The sequence below is a fragment of the Chinchilla lanigera genome, unplaced genomic scaffold (assembly GCF_000276665.1).
Source record: "Chinchilla lanigera isolate Chin_1 unplaced genomic scaffold, ChiLan1.0 scaffold00032, whole genome shotgun sequence".
Classification (NCBI taxonomy): Eukaryota; Metazoa; Chordata; class Mammalia; order Rodentia; family Chinchillidae; genus Chinchilla; species Chinchilla lanigera.
In genome coordinates, this window is record NW_004955433.1 from 16182290 (window position 1) to 16200470 (window position 18181).

Here is an 18181-nt window from a genome sequence, read left to right on the forward strand (position 1 = left end):
TTTTTTTGGGTTCCTGTTGCATGGAGAACTGTTTTCCATCCTTTTACTTTCAGTCTATGGATTTCCTTTTGAGTAAAATGTGTTTCCTGTATACAGCATATTGTTGGATTTTGTTTCTTAATCCACTCTGCCAGTCTGTTTCTTTTGACTGGTGAATTGAGGCCATTTACATTAATGGTTATAACTGATATGTGTTTACTTATCTTTGTCATGTTATTTACTTGCTGTTGATTTCCTACTTTTTCTATCATTTAATTGCTTGCTCTGCTTGAGGGTTCCTTTCTATTGTTGTTCCTGAAATTGTGGTCTTTTTTTTCTGTTTAGAATATCTTTTAGTACTCTTTGTAAGGTTGGTTTGACACATGAGGTTCTTCAGTTGTTCTTTGTCATGGAAATATTTTATTTCTCCATTAAATCTGAGAAAAGTTTTGCAGGATACATCAATCTTTGTTGGAAGCTGTTTTGTCTCAGGACCTGTAACACTTCACTCCAAGCTCTTCTCAATTGGGTGGTTTGTGTTGAGAAGTCTTCTGTGATTCTGATGGGCTTTCCTTTATAGGTAATCTGTTTCTTTTCTGTAGCAGCTTTTAATATTCTGTTCTTTTGCTTGAGAACTGGGATCTTAATTATTATATGTCTTGGTGTAGTTTTATTTTGGTTATAACTAGTTGTAGTTCTATATACCTCATTTAGCTGTACACCAGATTCATTTTCCATGCTTGGGAAATTTTCTGGTATTATTTCTGCAATTATTCTTTTTATGTCATTTGTGTTGTCTCATGCTGTTTCATTGACTCCTATTAGTCTTACATCATTTTTCTTTGTCTTGTCTTGCAGTTGTTGAATTGATTTTTCCTGGTTCCTTGATTTTAAGCAATCCTTTCTTTCATGATCGCTGGCTGCCATGCTGTCTTTAAGATCTGAAATTTTATCTTCAGCTTCATTCAAGCAGTTTTGCCAGCTTTCAATGGAAGTTTTGATTTCCTGGATATCTCTTTGAATCTATTTCATGCATTCTAGTTCATTCCTATATTGTTCATTTAATGTTTCCATCAGTTTCCCATGCTCATCTATTTTTTATATATGTCTTCTTTAGATGTGCTGAGCAATTCTTTCATTATTGTTGTCATTTCCTTTTTTGCCTGAGAGATTATTTCTGATCTGATGTCTTCTATGGCCTGATGGAGCTGTTTCTTTACTTCCATTGCAATCATTTCAGCAATTTCAGGTTTGTGTTTACCAAGTTCTCCTATGTTGATGTCTCTTGGACTTGTTCTGAGTGGGGTGTAGTTCTGAGATTGCGTTTTAGTCCTTTGTCTTGTCATGTTTGATTCCAGAAGCAGAGTGCTCAGTCTCCCTCCTCCCTGGCAGCTCAGCAAAGATCACTAGCATCCCTAGTTTTCCTGGTGGTCAGACTTGCCCCTCAGTGTCTGCTGAGATGTGCTGCTTAGTCTGGGCTCTTCCAGCAGCTGGTGAAGTGTACCTAGTTCTCCCAGGTCTCAGAAGCGAACCATGATGTTGGCCGATTGCAGACCATCTAATCCAGTGTCTCTTAGAAGCTCAGGGCCTGCGTATGACCCAGAAGCAGGCTGCACTGGTGGCATGATCATGGACCATTTGTTCCTGTGTCCCCAGGCAGTTCAGGGTGCAAGCAGAGCCCAGACATTGACTACAGGGTCATGGACCACCTGATTCCGTGTCTCCAGGCAGCTTGGGGCATGTGCAGGAGCCTGATGTGGGCTGCACTGGCGGTGATCACAGACTACCTGTTTCTGTGCCCTCTGGGAGGTCAGGGTGCATGCACAGCTCAGATGTAGACCCTGGTGTCAGCAGTTTGTGGACCGCCTGCTCTAGTACCTCAGGCCGTGCAGGGCACATGCAGGGAGGGCCCAAACTCGAACTCTGGTGTTAGCAGTTTGTCGGCCTTCTGAGTCAGAATCTCCTGTCTGCACCAGGTGCAAGGAGGGCAGAGACACTAACTTTTCTTTCAAAGAATGCATTCCACAATGCTGATGTATCTATAGTTTTAAAGAGGCTGTTGTAGAATCTTAGTATATAAGCATGAGATGGAAACTTGGTTAGAAAGTATTGACAGGCCTAGCCTGGGCCACTTAGTGAGACCTATCTCAAAATAAAAAAATAAAAATGTATCAGGTATGTAGCTCATTGTGAAGGCCTTGGGTTAAATCCTCAGAAACACACCCACACCCACACCCACCCACCCCCACACACACACACACAATATTGACAGTCAGGAAGCTTTAGTTTCTTTTGTTTGGTACTGGGAATTGAACTCAGGACCTTGTGCTTGCCAGGCAGGTGCTTATGCCACTGAGCTATACCCCTGGATGCTGGAAACTTTAGTTTCTGAATTGGTTAAGCTAACTATTATGTGGAGACCTTAGGACACTGTTTATCTATCCTGACCATCAGATTTTCTGTCTGTTCAAGTTGAAATCAAAGCCTTGTGTTAAGATATCTCTATGATCCTTGGTACAGTGGCACAAGGTCATAATCCTGGCTATTTAGGAGGCTGAAGCAAAAGGGGATCTCAAGTTTGAGGACAGCTTTGGCAACTTAGTGGGCCCTTGAAACCCTGTACAATTTTTGTTGTTTTTGCTTTGTTTTGTTTTAGTCTATGTTGTTTTTAATTTTGTTATTTTTCATTCTCTTTAAAATAAAAAATGAAAAAAATAAAACAAACAAAAATACAAAGGGATAGGTGTATAGCTCTGTGGTAGAGTGCTTGCATAGCATGCATGAGGCCCTGGGTTCAATCCCAAGAACTGAGAGAGAGAGAAATTAGGATTTATTAAAATGTGTCTTAGTGCTTTGTAATTATAAAACATCATGTACCCATTTTTACTGAGGCATGATTAATATACAATAAATGGTATGTATTTAAAGTATGTAACTTAATAAATTAAAATCTTATCCTATCTAAGCAAATACCATTTTGGCAGTCTTTATTTCTTTATGTAGATCCACATTTCCATCTACTGCCTTTTTCTTTCTGCTTAAAGTGTGCTGGAAATTTAAAAAATTTAAAAATCAACCAGGAGTCAGACACCATATTACGACAAAATAAGATCCTACAGCCCACCATGTAGGTCATCTGTTAGACTCACTCAGCCTCGCCTGATGCCACCAGAGATAGCCTGATCCAGCTCAGTTTGACCATACCCAACTGCACAGCCTGGACTTTCCAACCCCCAAAATACCTGTTTGCTAACTTGTTTCAAGGCCTTTCTACTCAGCAACAAAGAATAACTGATGCTAACCAATAAAAATTCAATGTACTTTTAAGCTTTTGTATCTCTCTTGCAAAACCTATATGAACTAAGCCCAAAGCTGGCTCTGAGCCTATGCTTTGGGAGCAATCCCCCAGCAGCCCACTGGTGAAATAAAGTTGGTTGCCTTCCAACTCCTTGGTGCAGAGCATTTTCCATTTGGCTTGATATTGGCTTTGTAACAAAAGGATTTCCCTTAGTATGCAGTATGGATCTCCTGATAATGCTTTTTTCAGCTTTTATATTTCTAAATAGGTTTTATTTCTCATTTAATTTTAAAAAGGTCTTACTGAGATATAATTTGCTTACCATCCCATTTCATTTCACATTATAATCAGTTTTAGAACATTTATATCATCCAAAAAAGAAATTCTGTATCCTTTAATTATGATCCCCTTGGGGGCTGGGGTTTTAGCTCAGCAGCACAGTGCCTGCCTGGCAAGTGCAAGGTCATGAGTTTGATTGCCGGTACTGGGAAAACACCCCCTGCCCCAAAAAATGATCACCTCATTTTCCTAACACTGCAGATCTAAGATTCACTAATCTACTTCTGTCTACACAGTTTGGATATTTTGCACATTTCATATAAAAATAAAAGTGTATGTAGCCTTCTGTCACTGAATTTTTTTACTTGGCATGATGTTATCAAGGTTATCCATGTTGGTTTCATTTAGAGGGATATTTTTACTAGGTATAAAATTCTACTTTGACTTTTTTTTCTCTTAGTACTTTAAACATGTTGCTTTACTATTTTCTCTTTTGCATTTGTTTCCAATGAGAGATATGCTGTTATCTTTATCTTTGTTCCTTTCTATATAACATGTCTTTCTTTTCCTCTGGCTGAACTTAAGATTTTTCTCTTTACCACTGGTGTAAGCTATTTGATTATGGTGTGACATGATGTAGTTTTATCATGTTTCTTTTACTTGGAGTTCATTTGAACTGCTGAGGACCAGCTTGACATGGTACAGAGCAGGCAATAATTAATATCAATAAATTGGCACAAAAATAAATTGAAAGTCTGTCCTAGGCCTACATGACTTGAGGCAAGACCTAAAGCTGGCCTAAGGATAGATTAATCTTTAAACCAAGGGCTAGAGCTGAGACTAACAAACAGTCTGTGAAGTTTTGGCATCTCAAAGCAAGATAACATGGCCCTGAGGACTTGACTAGTACAAATTCCTTCTAGCACAGTAGTTGCAGTTAGCAGACTAGTTAGGTGACTAGTTAACCCCGATCTGTTTCAGTGTGCTTTTCCAAAAATGTATTGTCCCTCAATTCTTGAACCTTGACCACATGAGCAGTTCATCTCCATTGCTTCCTGTAGCCCACCGGAACACCCTGCAATCAAGCTGTGCACCTAATAAAGGCCAAGTTGCAATGTGCCTCATGGTTTTAGCCCACCATTGGGTTTTGAGCATCCTGGTGCCCCTTGTGACTAAAATATTTCTCTTGTCTATGTTTTATCCTGTTTTATCCATACCCCTGAGAAGATTGGTGGTCCTGGGTTAGGGCCCTGGTATTTCCGATATTTGAATTACTTGGACATGTGGATTTATGGCTGTTATAAAAAATCAACCAATAATAAAGGCTGGCAGGGTTGTGGGAACAAAGGAATCCTTCCTCACTGTTGGTGGGAGTGTAGATTTGTGCCACCACTGTGGAAATCAGTGTGGAGATTCCTCAAAAAACTAAAACCAGAGGTTCCATTTGACCCAGCTATTCCCCTTGATATCTTCCCAAAAGAATTAAAAACATCATACCACAGTGATATATGCACACCCATGTTTATAGCAACTGTTATGGTTTGTGTCTAGCTGTCCCTCCCAAAGTGTCATGCAGTCATAGAGCTTTTTCAGAGCTGGTTGAATCTACAGTGCATTTATGATGCTGGGATTGAGGGTGTGTGATTAGTAAATCAGTCCACTGATTGGTTTGGCATAGTTCTGGTTAGGATAAAAGGTATGAGTGCTACACCCACCCTAGGGTGGCTAGTCTGCATATAATATAGGGGACAGAAAGAATCTTGTCCCATCCCTTGTTGCTTTTGCTATCCTCTACTGCCTTGAATTGTTGCCTCTCTGCCATGTACCACCCTGCCTGGGAGCCAGTAGGTATGGACTGAAACCTGTACAAACAGTTGATACAGGAAAATAGAAACTCCCAACCTGAACAATATCTGGGACAAGTTTGTGTTCTCTAATATCGAAGAATGAATTTTAGGAACAACAGATGTTAAGAGCAGAATATATGTATTGAGGCAAAGAAAGCTTCTGTCCAAGACAGGGACAGAAGGGGGCCCAAGTGGGTTGCCAGGGACCTTGCCCTTCCCAGGGACTTTATAGAGCAAAACCATGAGGTGAGGTGGGTCCAAGATAGGGGGAAAATGGGAAATTACAAGGTGGGCATGAGGTGGGATAAAACTATGGTCAGCCAATAAGATTACAAGTATAATTGTTCAGGTAAAATTGAGTAAACTGGGATCAAATGGGGAAGTGAGTCACATAGCAAGCAGATATGAATACAGAACAGGGGCTTTTCCTGTAGGGTGCTGGGATACTGACTCTTCCTGGCTTTTTAAAGGTGATTACCACCTATTTAGAATATCAATCCCTGATGTTCACACCTAAGGAGGTATGTGAGTACATTTGTTTAGACTTTTTTTTTATTTTAAAAATAAAAGGAGGAAAACATTAACAGACAACCTTTTACAAAATAACAAAAGAACAGTACAGACAATACAGAGTTACAAACAAAGTGGTAGGAAATTAACAACGCTTGTTGTATTACATATTGATATCATCAAAGTAGTTTCTCATGAAAACAAATAGAGACATGCAATACTGATCAATCAAGGACTCATTAACAGTTTCTTTCAGCAAAGAAATAGAAGATAGTAGATCAACTATGTTAGCTATCCTGTATATACATACATACAAAATTTCTCCTTCTTTCCCTTCTCTTTTCCCACATCCCAGTTGTCCTTTACCTTTGGAGTTTTCCTATCCTTTCACAATGTCTATCATACCTCTGAGCTTAAATTAACTCTTTCAGGTTTTACACTAGTGAGACAATGCGGTGCTTGCACATGCAGGTCTGATTTATTTCACTTATGAGTATGGTCTCTAGTTGTGACCATTTACCTATAAAAGCCTCAAGCTTATCTTTCTTTGTAGCTAAGTAATATTCCATTATATAAAAGTACAATTTTCTTATCTAATCCTCGGTGGATGGACATTTGGGTTGCTTCCACAATTTGTAATTTAGCAATTACAAATTGTGCTGCTATCCTTGAGGTCTGGCCCACAGCAAATACGTCTCCATTCACAAGGTATCTTGTCTTTCATGTTGTCTCCCTTGAGGGTCTTGCCCTGTCTGACTGCCTATAGTATTTCTATCTAATTCAGCTGCCTATAACACTATGAGCTAAATAAACCTTTCCTCCCTTAACTTTTGGGTGTTGGGTGTTTTGTCTCAACAGTGAGAAAAGTAACTTAGACAGGAGCACAGTTTATAATAGCTAAATCTTGGAAACAGCCCAAATGACAATCAACTGATGAATGGATAAAGATGTATTTTTTATACAATGGAGCATTACTGTGCCATAAAGAAGGATAAGCTTGAAATATTTTTAGCTAAATGGAGGCGCCTTGAGACCATACTCTTAAGTGAAATAAATCACACATATGTGTAAATATTGCATGGTTTCTCTGGTATGAGAAACCGAAAGCATAAATAAGGACCAAAATGTATAATAGATATTGGAAATGGGAAGAAAATGTTCAAATGGGAAGGGGAACAAGGGAGGGGGGAAAGGGAAGATGGGACAAGAAAAAAGAAGGAAAAAATGGAAACAAACCTTTTGTAAATAAGGAGGGGAAGAGGGCTTGAAGGGAGGGAATGGGAATGGGAAAAAAGGAGAAGCAAATTATATCATGTACAGGTGCAAATTCCATATGGTGAATGTTATCACTATGTAATCTAAAATGCACCAATAAAATAAAAAAAACAGAAAAAAAGGTTCTGCAATAGTAGCTTGAGAGGTAGAATCCTTTCGCTCATCAAACATCTAAGCACTGATCTTTTTATAATAAGAGTAAGTTGGCAAAGGAGCAATGAGTCCATCTCCATGACCTTTAATATGGCCCCATTATAAGTAGTAAAGTTGCTTCTCCACTGCAGTTTGTGAGTAGGAAGGCACTTGGAAAATTTCCTGATGATGACCCAGTAGGAAAGAAACTAATCCTGCAGCAAGAAGCCCATCAAGGTGCACTTCCTCAGCATAGCACACACCAAGAAAACGAGTCTGACATCAGCGCCCTTGATGATATGCCCAAACTACACCATGAAATTTGGGCACATCAGTATTTTGACTCATTGGAGAAATCATGCACGTTAAAAGTCGAAGCTTTCTATGATTTTCTGGGTGAATAACACACAACACAACTGTAGTACATTAATGGGAACTCTCTCCAGGGTGCAGTGAACTTTGTGTGCCAGTCAACATAGCAGAAGCTGGAGGTAAAGTTTTCTGAAAGTTCTGTAGTACTTCTGCAGTCTTTTATTGATTGTGATACTATCCTCTCTGAGTTCACTTCCATAGTTATTTGTACACTTGTGCTGCCTTGTCCAAGGCTTAGATTCATGATAATTTCACCTACTGGTGTATTGACATAGCTATTCCCTCTTGTATTACTACTTAAAAGCAAGCTCTGAGATCTACAAAGCTGTTTGGGCTTGCATTCCCCATGACAAGACTCCTCTTGGTTGAACAGTCAAAGCAGAAGTTCTCTTGAAGCCCCTAGAGTGGTTTAATTTACTTGTGAATACTTTGCTCTGACTGGCTTGTGAATCCTTCCCTCTAAATGAAGATTCAATAGGGATTCCTGTTTGGGTTTTAAGTCTAAAAATTGTTCACTATTTTGTTGTTCTGAATTTAGAACAGTTTGACAGAAGGCAGGGGACACCTTTTAATCTGAATATCCTGGCATATGTATAATCGTTCTAAAGAAGAACACCTTTGATGGTAGATGACAGAACATGCAAGCTAATTAAGCTGATTAAATTGTGACAACTTCCTCCTATTACGTCATTAGATCTGACTCTTCTGTTTCTTAAATTGTCTAGCTGCATTTTCTCAGCATGTCTTTCTTGAAATCCTTGACCACTTATCTGTAGTCTCTCAGCAGAACCTGATTCTTTATTTTTGTCTCTGTGAAGCAGACTGAGAAGAACACACTCAGTTAATTTTAAGGCATTCAAACTGTTTAAGTGAAGGATTGTTGAAGACTGTGGGTCATCTGTCATCTTGGATTTTATATATCCCACTGGATCTGTCTGAAACTGTGACATAGGACAAACAACAAAAATACTCACAAATACAGTGGTTCACAAACCTGATTCTTCCCACAATTCTGGTCATAAACTGAGTTGGATGAAAGCTGAATCAAATTCAATGGTTAAGTTCAATGTTGGCATTATGGGGAAATTTGGTTTGATTATTATCCAGTTTGGTTTGCAACCAGAATTGTGGAGAGAATTGAGTTCATGACCCAAGGTACCACTGTAATTCATAATATTCAAGTGTAAGTAGAGGTTCAGCAAGATCTAGACAATAATCTGAAATTGTTCCAATTATATCTCACTCAAATCCAATGTAAATTTGATTATTTGTGTCATTACTTTTGGCCAATTTGCTAGGCACTTCATGGCAGATAATACCCAGTTGAGGACAATACCCAGTTGATTTGTCTTGTAGTATAACAACTCCATGCTTACTTGTGTAGGCCATGTTGTACGTTATATATTGAGGACTTGCTTGGTATAGATTTATGAGTTCTTCCAGGGATGGTGCATATAAAATGGTTGGCAGGAAGATCAGAATAACATCTCCAAGCTTCTTCAACATCTTCCCAGCTTATGTCTTTTGAGTTTTCTTGATTTTTCTCTCATTTCATGATTTACTTTCTCTGTAGCTTCCTGAGAGAAAGGTAAGCCATGCTTCTTGAGAGTTCTACAACATTGATAACATTGATAAGTTTTATAATTTGATAACATTCTTTTTATCTTTGGAAAAACTATTGATACTGTCCTCCCCCTCCCCCCCAGTTCTTGATGCCTTTGTGGAAGTATTTTAAGTGGAGAAGTTGAAGGAAATCCAATTGGTGTGATTACTGTCATCAAGATTTTCTGATTCCACAAGCTGGGTGTGGTGGCGCTTGCCTGTATTCTTAGCACTCAGGAGGCTGAGATAGGAGGATTGCTGTGAGTTAGAGGCCAGCTTCAGCTACACAGTGAGTGTGAGACCAGCCTGAATTGCATAGTAAGACCCTGTCTCAAAAAACACAACAAAAAAGCCTTCTGCAGATCTTTGGAGTGTGCATTTTCTTTGTCATTGGTATTTTGTGTGGTGACTGCTAGTGACCTGGGTCTCACTGGACTCTTAGATTTGTCTTCTCAGCCCAGGGAGTCTTCATGGTTCTGCTTGGTTTCCCCTCTATGTGCAGAGGTGTGGAAACTCTCTTAAGAGTGTACATGGGGCAGTCATTTGGATAACCTTGTTTTGCATCTGGCAGGGCTGCTGCCTTTGTTGCCTGATGTCCAGTGTCTTGAAAACTTTTGTTTTATATATTTTTTAGGTGTGAGAGCACTAGAAAATCCAGTTTCTATTACTCTATTTTGTGTCCTTTTTTGTTTGTTTGTTTTGGTGGTGCTAGGTATTGAATGCAGGGCCTCATGCATTCCAGGCATGTGCTATATCACCGAGCTACACCCCAGCCCATTGTACACTCAATTTTAAATATCAGAAAATATAGACCATAACTAAGAAAGACAGAATATTTGTCATCATTGCATATCCCAGAAATAACTACTGTTTATTTCTTTTTTGTTTTTCCACCCACAAACCTTTCATGCTGTGTAGCCAAAATGTTTGTGGGGAGTCAGATTGACTTGAGTATGGAAGTCATCATTATATTATATGGAACTTATTATTTTGTGTTGTCTCTTATAAGTTACTAGACTCTCTGGTGTTGATTTTCTTATCTAACATACGAAATAGGTGATTCTATATGTGGAGCCACCTTGCACTGTGATGCTACGTGGAAACACTCTCTACAACGCCCCTCTGGCTGCTGAGACAAGAGCAGAGTCCAGGCCTGCACCAGTAGCTTAGCTACCAGCAGCAGCCCCACCAACGACAGTGGGCTCACCTGATGTGGCACCCTAGCAGTCAGTTCTGAAGGCCCAGGTGGCAACCACTGCATCTGGTGTGGCGGGGGCTCTGCTCTTGGGCACATGCGGGCCATGTCACCACACAGGTGTCCATGGAGGAAGTAATGTTGAGCCCTCAAGGCCTGACATCCCCCATCAGGTAATCCAGTCTGTGTAGTAGCAGCAGCATTGGGAGCAGCAGCAGCATCGGGAGCAGCAGCAGCATCGGGAGCAGCAGCAGCATCACGAGCAGCAGCAGCATCACGAGCAGCAGCAGCGGCAGCAGCGGCAGCAGCAGCAGCAGCGGCAGCAGCAGCAGCAGCAGCAGCATCACGAGCAGCAGTCCCAGAATCGGGCGGAGCAGCAGTGGGCCTATTTACTTCTGTGAGGTAAAACAGTTTTGGAAGTGTTCCCAAAGCCAGGGTGACATTACACCTTGTGAGGGTTTCAAGGGGGGTGCTGAAGCAATGCAAGCTTGTAAAATGGATTTGTTTAATCAAGAAGTTTAAATTGAAGAAATATAAAATCAACTCTCATGACTGAGTTACTTTAACATAACAGTGTAATGGATAATGAAAGAATACAGCGCAACGTTTAAGAGTCAAACCTCTGTTTGTCAATAGTTTCTTTGCTTTAGAATGCCAATTGAAGAAGGTGTTCTGATCACACAGAAATTCACTGAAGTGATATAGAATTCGGAATGGGCAAATATTTATGTGGCCTCCTTAAACCAGTTTTTAGGATGCAATTGTTTGTGAGTTAATTAGAATAAAGCGATCTTCTTTCAAGACAGAGATATATACGTGATGATACTTATCTCATGGGAAACTGCATGGACTGAATAAAACTGTATTTCTAAAACATCTAGTGTGGAGCCACGTACAAAAGTAGTGCCTAAGAATGAGTAGTTCATGCTTCTGGTCAGGAGTTAGGGAAAAAATAAGGCAGAGAAAAGTAGATTAGAGCATGAAGATTGCAATTTGTGAATCCTTGGAAAAATACTACAAATTACTCTAATGTAATCTTGCTATGTCAATTTTTAGAATTTAGACTCTTGGTGATTCGATTTGGTGGCTGTTCAGAAAGATTCATATTTGGCTTGCATGGGAAATGCAGCTCGGGTAGAGGAATCCAGAAATACTGAAGATGTGGATGAGTAGGTATCAGTGTGGTATAATAATGACTATCATAGAAAAGGAGAATCAGAGCTATAAAGCAGAGGGGAATGACTTAGGGATTCACCCATGCAGCTCTAAAAAATAAAACCCATTCAGTTTTACATACAGATAAAAAATAAACCCATTCGGACAGTGTAAGCTTCACTGCACCAGCTCTTTGGTTTTGGAATTACTTGCTCTCTGGACAGGAGGGGAAGTGAAATGGTTGATTTTAGCATGAAAGGGCCTAGCTGAAGGCAAATGTAAGCTCCTTTAAACTCTAAGAGCTCTATGAATAATATGATCTAGCTTTTTAATTCTCCCTTGATGGGTTTCTTTATATCATCAATTATATCATTTGCTGTCGCAACTAAAGCTTTTAACTCCATATCTCGGTTGAGCCAGATGTGTTGTGGAAGGTGACTCAAGGTCAGTAATTTGGTCTCTGGCCCTTAAGTTATCATTCTGTTGTCTTTCTTCAGTAGATAAAACGGGCCCATGAGCTCTGTTGTCTGTCAAGTGGCTTTCATTTATAACTTTAAAAGAGGTTGTCAGCTTAAACAGTTTCCCAAGGTGGAAGTTTTAATATTCAGAGATGCAGGCTGCTTTTGGAGACTGAATTCTTTTGTTGCTGATAAAAATCAAAAACAGCTCTAGAGTTTGGAGGAAAGATACTTATTTTTAAAATTGCTTCTGAGATCATGTGTTATTGTCAGAAAACATTCACTTTGTGGGTAATGGGGACATAATTTCTATTCCCTGGTCTGCCCTATCCCAAGAGCTCAGGGCTTCATGCTGCCCCAGGCATTGCTTAGGGGATCTTCCCCCTTTTTAAGCTGGGGTCAGACATTCCAAAATCTTTCTTTTGACTTAACATAGTCATCCTGTGGTCTATTTTTAAAAAGTGATCTGAGACATATGGTGATCCTAGGATCAGGATCAGGAGAAGGATCAGGATCGGGATCAGGAATAGCATGCCACGAGGACTAAGACTAGGGGCTCTGGAAAGAGGCCCTACCGAAGCAAAGTAGTACCTGAACTTGAAGCTTTTCTTATCTCCCATGCATGGGCTGCTAATCCATGCTACAACATTATCTAAGCTTGGCAATATTGACAGTTGTGCTGGACAATCCTTTGTTGTGGGAGAGCTGGGCTATCCACTGCCCAATAGATAGCTGGGCTATCTATTGCCAAGCTTAGATAACTGTAGGGTGTTTAGCATCATCCCTGGCTTCCAGCAACTAAATATCAGTAGCACCTCTTTTCTCTCCCCAGCTGGGTTGGCCAAAAATGTCTTGAGGCATTGCCAAATGTTCCCTGGGAGATATGCAAAAATCACCTTTGGTTAGAAATTACTGGTGTAGTAGTTAAAATCCTGGGCTTTGGAATCAGGCAGACATTGGTAAAATGTGACTGTTTATCAGCTGTTTGGGATAGTTACTTGATCTAGTAGGTCTGAGTAGGTCCATCTAACAATGGCTGCAAAAATGGCACATAAATCTAATCCCAGCACCTGGAAGGCTAAGGCAGAAGGGTTGCTGTGAGTTCAAGGCAAGCCTGGGTTCCATAGTGAGTTCAAGGCCAGGCTGGACTAAGTAGTGAGATCTTATCTCAAAAAACAAAACAAAACAAACAAAACAAAACAAAACAAAACAAAGCAACAACAACAATAAAATAAAACAACAACAACAAAAGCACAATACCTGCCAAGGCTTTCTTTTGTTGCCATGCTTTCTTCTCCAGATTCCTATTTCCCCATCATCTTCAGCGAGTCCTGGTTTTAGGTTGCTCAGAGTACTCACTGTACTTACAGGTTGCTGGACAAAGTACGTTATACCTATAATTTAAAGGAGGAGATGTTTAATTTGGCTCATGTTTTAAGGGGATTCAGTCCGTGGTCACCTGGCTGTAAGGCAGAAACATGGTTGAGAGCTGTAGTGGAGCAAAGCTACTTGGTTTATGGTTGCTGGGAAGTGGAGGGGAAGATCAGTGCCTGAGAAGTAAAGGAGAGGGACCGGGCATAGCACCCGACGTAATGCCTCCAAGACCCATACAGACACATCCAGAAGTGTGCACCTCCAATCCCCAAGGTGACTCTCCAGCCAATCAAGTTTACATATCAAGTGTAACTGTCACACTTACTGAGACCTGATGTTGCCTTGTTTGGCTTGATTTCTGACCTTTAACTAATGACAGTCTCCTTTGTTTTATATTGATAGGCTTTGGGAAGGAGAAGACCTGGATAATGTTTTTGGGGTCCTGCTTTAGTCATCTGAATTATCCTCTCAATCTGTTCTAGCCTCCTGAATTCAAAGGACTGGGCACATACAAAACAAACACCAGGAAGTTTTCAGGTTGCCCAAAGGAAAAAAGTTTAGAACATCACTGTTAGAATGTCCTGGGGAAGATTATTGAGAGAAGATAGGAACTTACTTTTCTTGGAAATGAATTACGAGTGAGTATACAGCTTCTTCTTGAAGCTGTTTAGATGCAGTTTATTTTTGGAAGAAAAATACTAAATTAATCTTCCAGTGTTACTAAGAGAAAACATATATAGAGTGAATTCTAAAAATTAGTAATGTGTTTCAGTCCAAAATCAATGCATTCATGGGCTGGAGATGTAGCTCAGCAGTGCAGCACCTGCCTGGCAAGCATGAGGCCCTGAGTTCAATTCCTGGTACCAAAAAAGAAAACAGTAAAAAAAAGACCAAAAAAAAAAAAAAAAAAGCCCTCAAAATCAATAGCATTCAAACCTAGTGTAGGAACTTACACAAAAAGTGAAATCAGAGTTGGAAGAAAAATTTGAGGTTACCTGGCTCTGTCTTCTCAGAAACATAGACATCCAGTTCTCTTCAGTGTTCCTGATTTGTGGTTAGTCAATGTCTTTTTGAGTGCCTTCAAGGATGAGACTACTATCATGTTCTCTGTTCATTTCATATTGAATGCTTGTGTGAAAACACTACAAATGCTATTGCAGACCAGAATCTGTTTCCTTAAAACCATCACCCATGTATCCTGGTTATAGTTTATTTTTTTCTTGTTATAGTTTCTGAAATGGCATTAGACTAAGTCTCAGAGAGACGACCATCTGGGAAGACTTCCTTTCAACAAGTCAAATCTTTGACTCTTTTCTACCCTGGTTAGCATTCTGAGGACGTATTCCTGCACAGATGTGGGCATCATATTCCAGATGTCTGAACAGCAAGATCTCCTTTTAAAATCTGGTCTGGTATCCCGTTCTTGTCTGAGCAGACAGTATGGGATTGGCCTAAAATGACTTCATTTGTTTATTTATTCCTTACATGATGGACATTTGGATTGTTTCTAGTTTTTGGCAAAGATGATAGAAGCTGCTGTAAACCTGGAATCTGCTGAAAAATTTGTGTGTAGGTTTTTGTGTGAATTTAAGTTTGCATTTCATTTGAGCAAGTACTTAGAAGTGGGGTTCTTACATAATCTGGAACTGTATGATTGCAAATAACTTTGTAAAAACCTTCAAACTGTGATCCAAAGTTCCAGTGCTATTTCACATTCCCATCAGCCATTAGGAAGATTGTACAGTTGTTCTGAATTTCTTTTATTTTTCTTTTAAAGAGAATAAAAATAATAATAAAATTAGAAGTGATACACAATTTCAAAAAAACACAAGATGATATGAATTCAACAATGGTTATTATATTGCATATTGTTGTCTTCAAAGTAGTTGTTCAGATTACCAGATATAAGCATGCAAAATTGGTAAAAAAATTAAGCTTTAACTATTCCTTTCAACAAACCAATAAAAAATAGTAGTACAATTATCTTAGCTATCTTTCCTTCTTTCTTTGTTTACTCCTTTCCTTCATCCCAATGGTCCTTTCCTTTTGAGCAGTTTCTTTCCCTTTGTAATATCTAGTGTACTTTTCAGATTTTATTTGCTCTTTCAGGTTCTTACAGTAGAGAGACAATACAATGTTTACACATGCAGGTCTGACTTATTTCAGTTATGAGTATGGTCTCCAGTTGCATCCATTTATCTATAAAAGCCTTGAGTTTATCTTTCTTGATAGCCGGGTAATACTCCATTGTATAAAAATACCACTTTTTAATTTAATTTTATTTTTTTTTTATCCATTCCTCAGTTGATGGGCATTTGGGTTGTTTCCAAGATTTAGCTATGACAAATTGTGCTATTATAAACATGGGTGCACATATATCACTGTGATATGTTTTCAGTTCTTCTGGGAAAATACCCTGAAGGGGAATAGCTGGGTTGAATGGGTCCTCTCATCCTCGTTTTTGAGGAATCTCCACAATGATTTCCACAGTGGTTGTACTAGTCTACATTCCCACCAACAGTGGAGAAGAGTTTCTTTTTCTCCACAGCCTCTCCAGCATTTGTTATTGGTTGATTTCTTAATAATAGTCATTCTTTCTGGGGTGAGACAGAATCTCAGTGTTGTTTTAATTTGCATTTCTTGAATGACTACTGATATTGAACATTTTTTCATATATTTATTTGCCATTTGTAGTTTTTCATCTGAGAAGTGTGTATTCATCTCAGATGCCCATTTTTGGATTTGGTCTTTGAATTTGGGGGACTTGACTTTTTTCAGTTCTTTATATATTCTAGATAGAAGTCTTTGTCTGAGGGACAGTTGGCTAAAATTTTTTTCCAATTCATGGGTTCTCTTTTTACTTCGTTGGTGAGTTCTTTTGATGTGCAAAAACTTTTCAGTAAGATGAGATCTCAGTTGTTGACTCTTTGAAGTATTTCCTGTGCAGTTTGGTTTTTGTCCATAAACTCTCCACCTACACATTTGTCTTCAAGATTTCTACCTACTTTCTCTTCCAGTAGATTTAGTGTTTCTATTTTAATATTTAGATCTTTGATCCATTTTGACTTTAGTTTACTGCATGGTGATAGACATGGGTCTAGCTTTAGTCTTCAGCATGTGGAGAGCCAGTTTTTCCAGCACCATTTATTAAAGAGGCTATCTTTCTTCTAGTGAACATGTTTGGCCCCTTTGTCAATGATAAAGTGACTGAGTGTGTATTGTGGTTGTGCCTGCATCTTCTAGTCTGCTCCATTGATCCTCAGGTCTGTTTTTTTTGCCAATACTATACTGATTATATTAAAGTAGCTTTGTAGTATAATTTCAAGTCAGGGATTGTGATGCCTCCTGTCTTTCCTTTGTTTCCCAGGATTGCTTTTGCCATTCTAGGTCTCTTCTGGTTCCAGATGAATTTTAGGAATGTTTTTTTCTAGATCTGTGAGGTATACTAACGGTATTTTGCTTGGGATTGCATTGAATCTGTATACAATTTTGGGAGTATGGCCACTTTTGCAATGTTGGTTCTTCCTATCTATGAGCAAGGAATATCTTTCCATTTTTTGAAATCCTCTTTGATTTCGTTTTTCAGAGAACTGTAATTTTCACTGTATAGATCTTTTACTTCCTTTGTTAGATTAATTCTTAATTATTTCAGTTTTTGGATGCTTTGTGAAAAGTGTGGTTTCCCTAATTTCTCTCTCAGTGTGTTTGTTGTTTGTGTATAGGAATGCTCTTGAGTTTTGAGTGTTGATTTTGTATCCAGCTATGCTACTGAATTTGTTTATTAATTCTAGGAGTCTTTTGGTGGAGTTTTTGGGGTCTTCCATGTAGAGTATCCTGTTTTATAGTTGTTCTGTACTCTCAGCAGCTCTTGATATTGAGAGTTTTTCTTATCTTATAGTTTTTCTTATCTTGCAGTCATTCCAATAGGGCTACAGTAATATGTCATTGTGGCTTGGACTTGCAAGTACTCAATGATCAATAACGTTGCGATCTTTTCATGTGACTTTTATTCAGTCCATGTGTCTTCTTGGGTGGAGTATCTGCTCCAATATTTTGCCATTTATTTTATTTTATTTTACTTTATTCTATTGTGTCTTAGTCCTTTCAGGTTGCTATAGCAAAATATCATAGGCTGGATAGCTGCTACACAATGGCAGGTTAGGTGTCTTATAAGGGCTGCCTTTTGGTTTGTGAATAGCACCTTATGGCTATGTCCTTACATGGTAGAAGAAGCAAGGCAGGGGCACTGTTCTCAATCTTGAGTGCTCTCCCTTGTGACTTATCCTTCCCCGATGGCCCAACATCTATTTATTTTGAGACAGGGTCTAGTTATGATGTCTTGAACTTGAACTCCTCCTGCCTCAGTCTCTTAAGTATCTGGGATTAAAGGCATATGCCACTGTGCCTGGCTTAGGCCCTATATCTTAATACCATAACCTTGGTATTTATGTCTTCAACATCTGTACTTTTTAGGAGGAATCCAAACATTCAGACCATAGCTTGTTCTTTGTGTCTATATTCTGAGAGTTTTGAATACAGTTTCTCTGTCAGATATGTGATTTGTAAATATTTCCCTTCAGTACAATACTGAATGGGAGTGGTAAAATTCCAATTGACATATTAGCCTTCTGACTTATTGTTGACTGTATTTACTAATTTTTTAAAATTTACTTTTAACTGATACAGATAAGTTGTATATATTTAT

The 18181-nt window shown here is 39.0% G+C and overlaps 1 pseudogene; it reads right to left on the reverse strand.

The window, feature by feature from the left end:
• Positions 1 to 1499: 1499 nt before the first annotated feature.
• Positions 1500 to 18181, reverse strand: part of LOC102013643 — a 28698-nt pseudogene continuing 12016 nt past the window's right edge.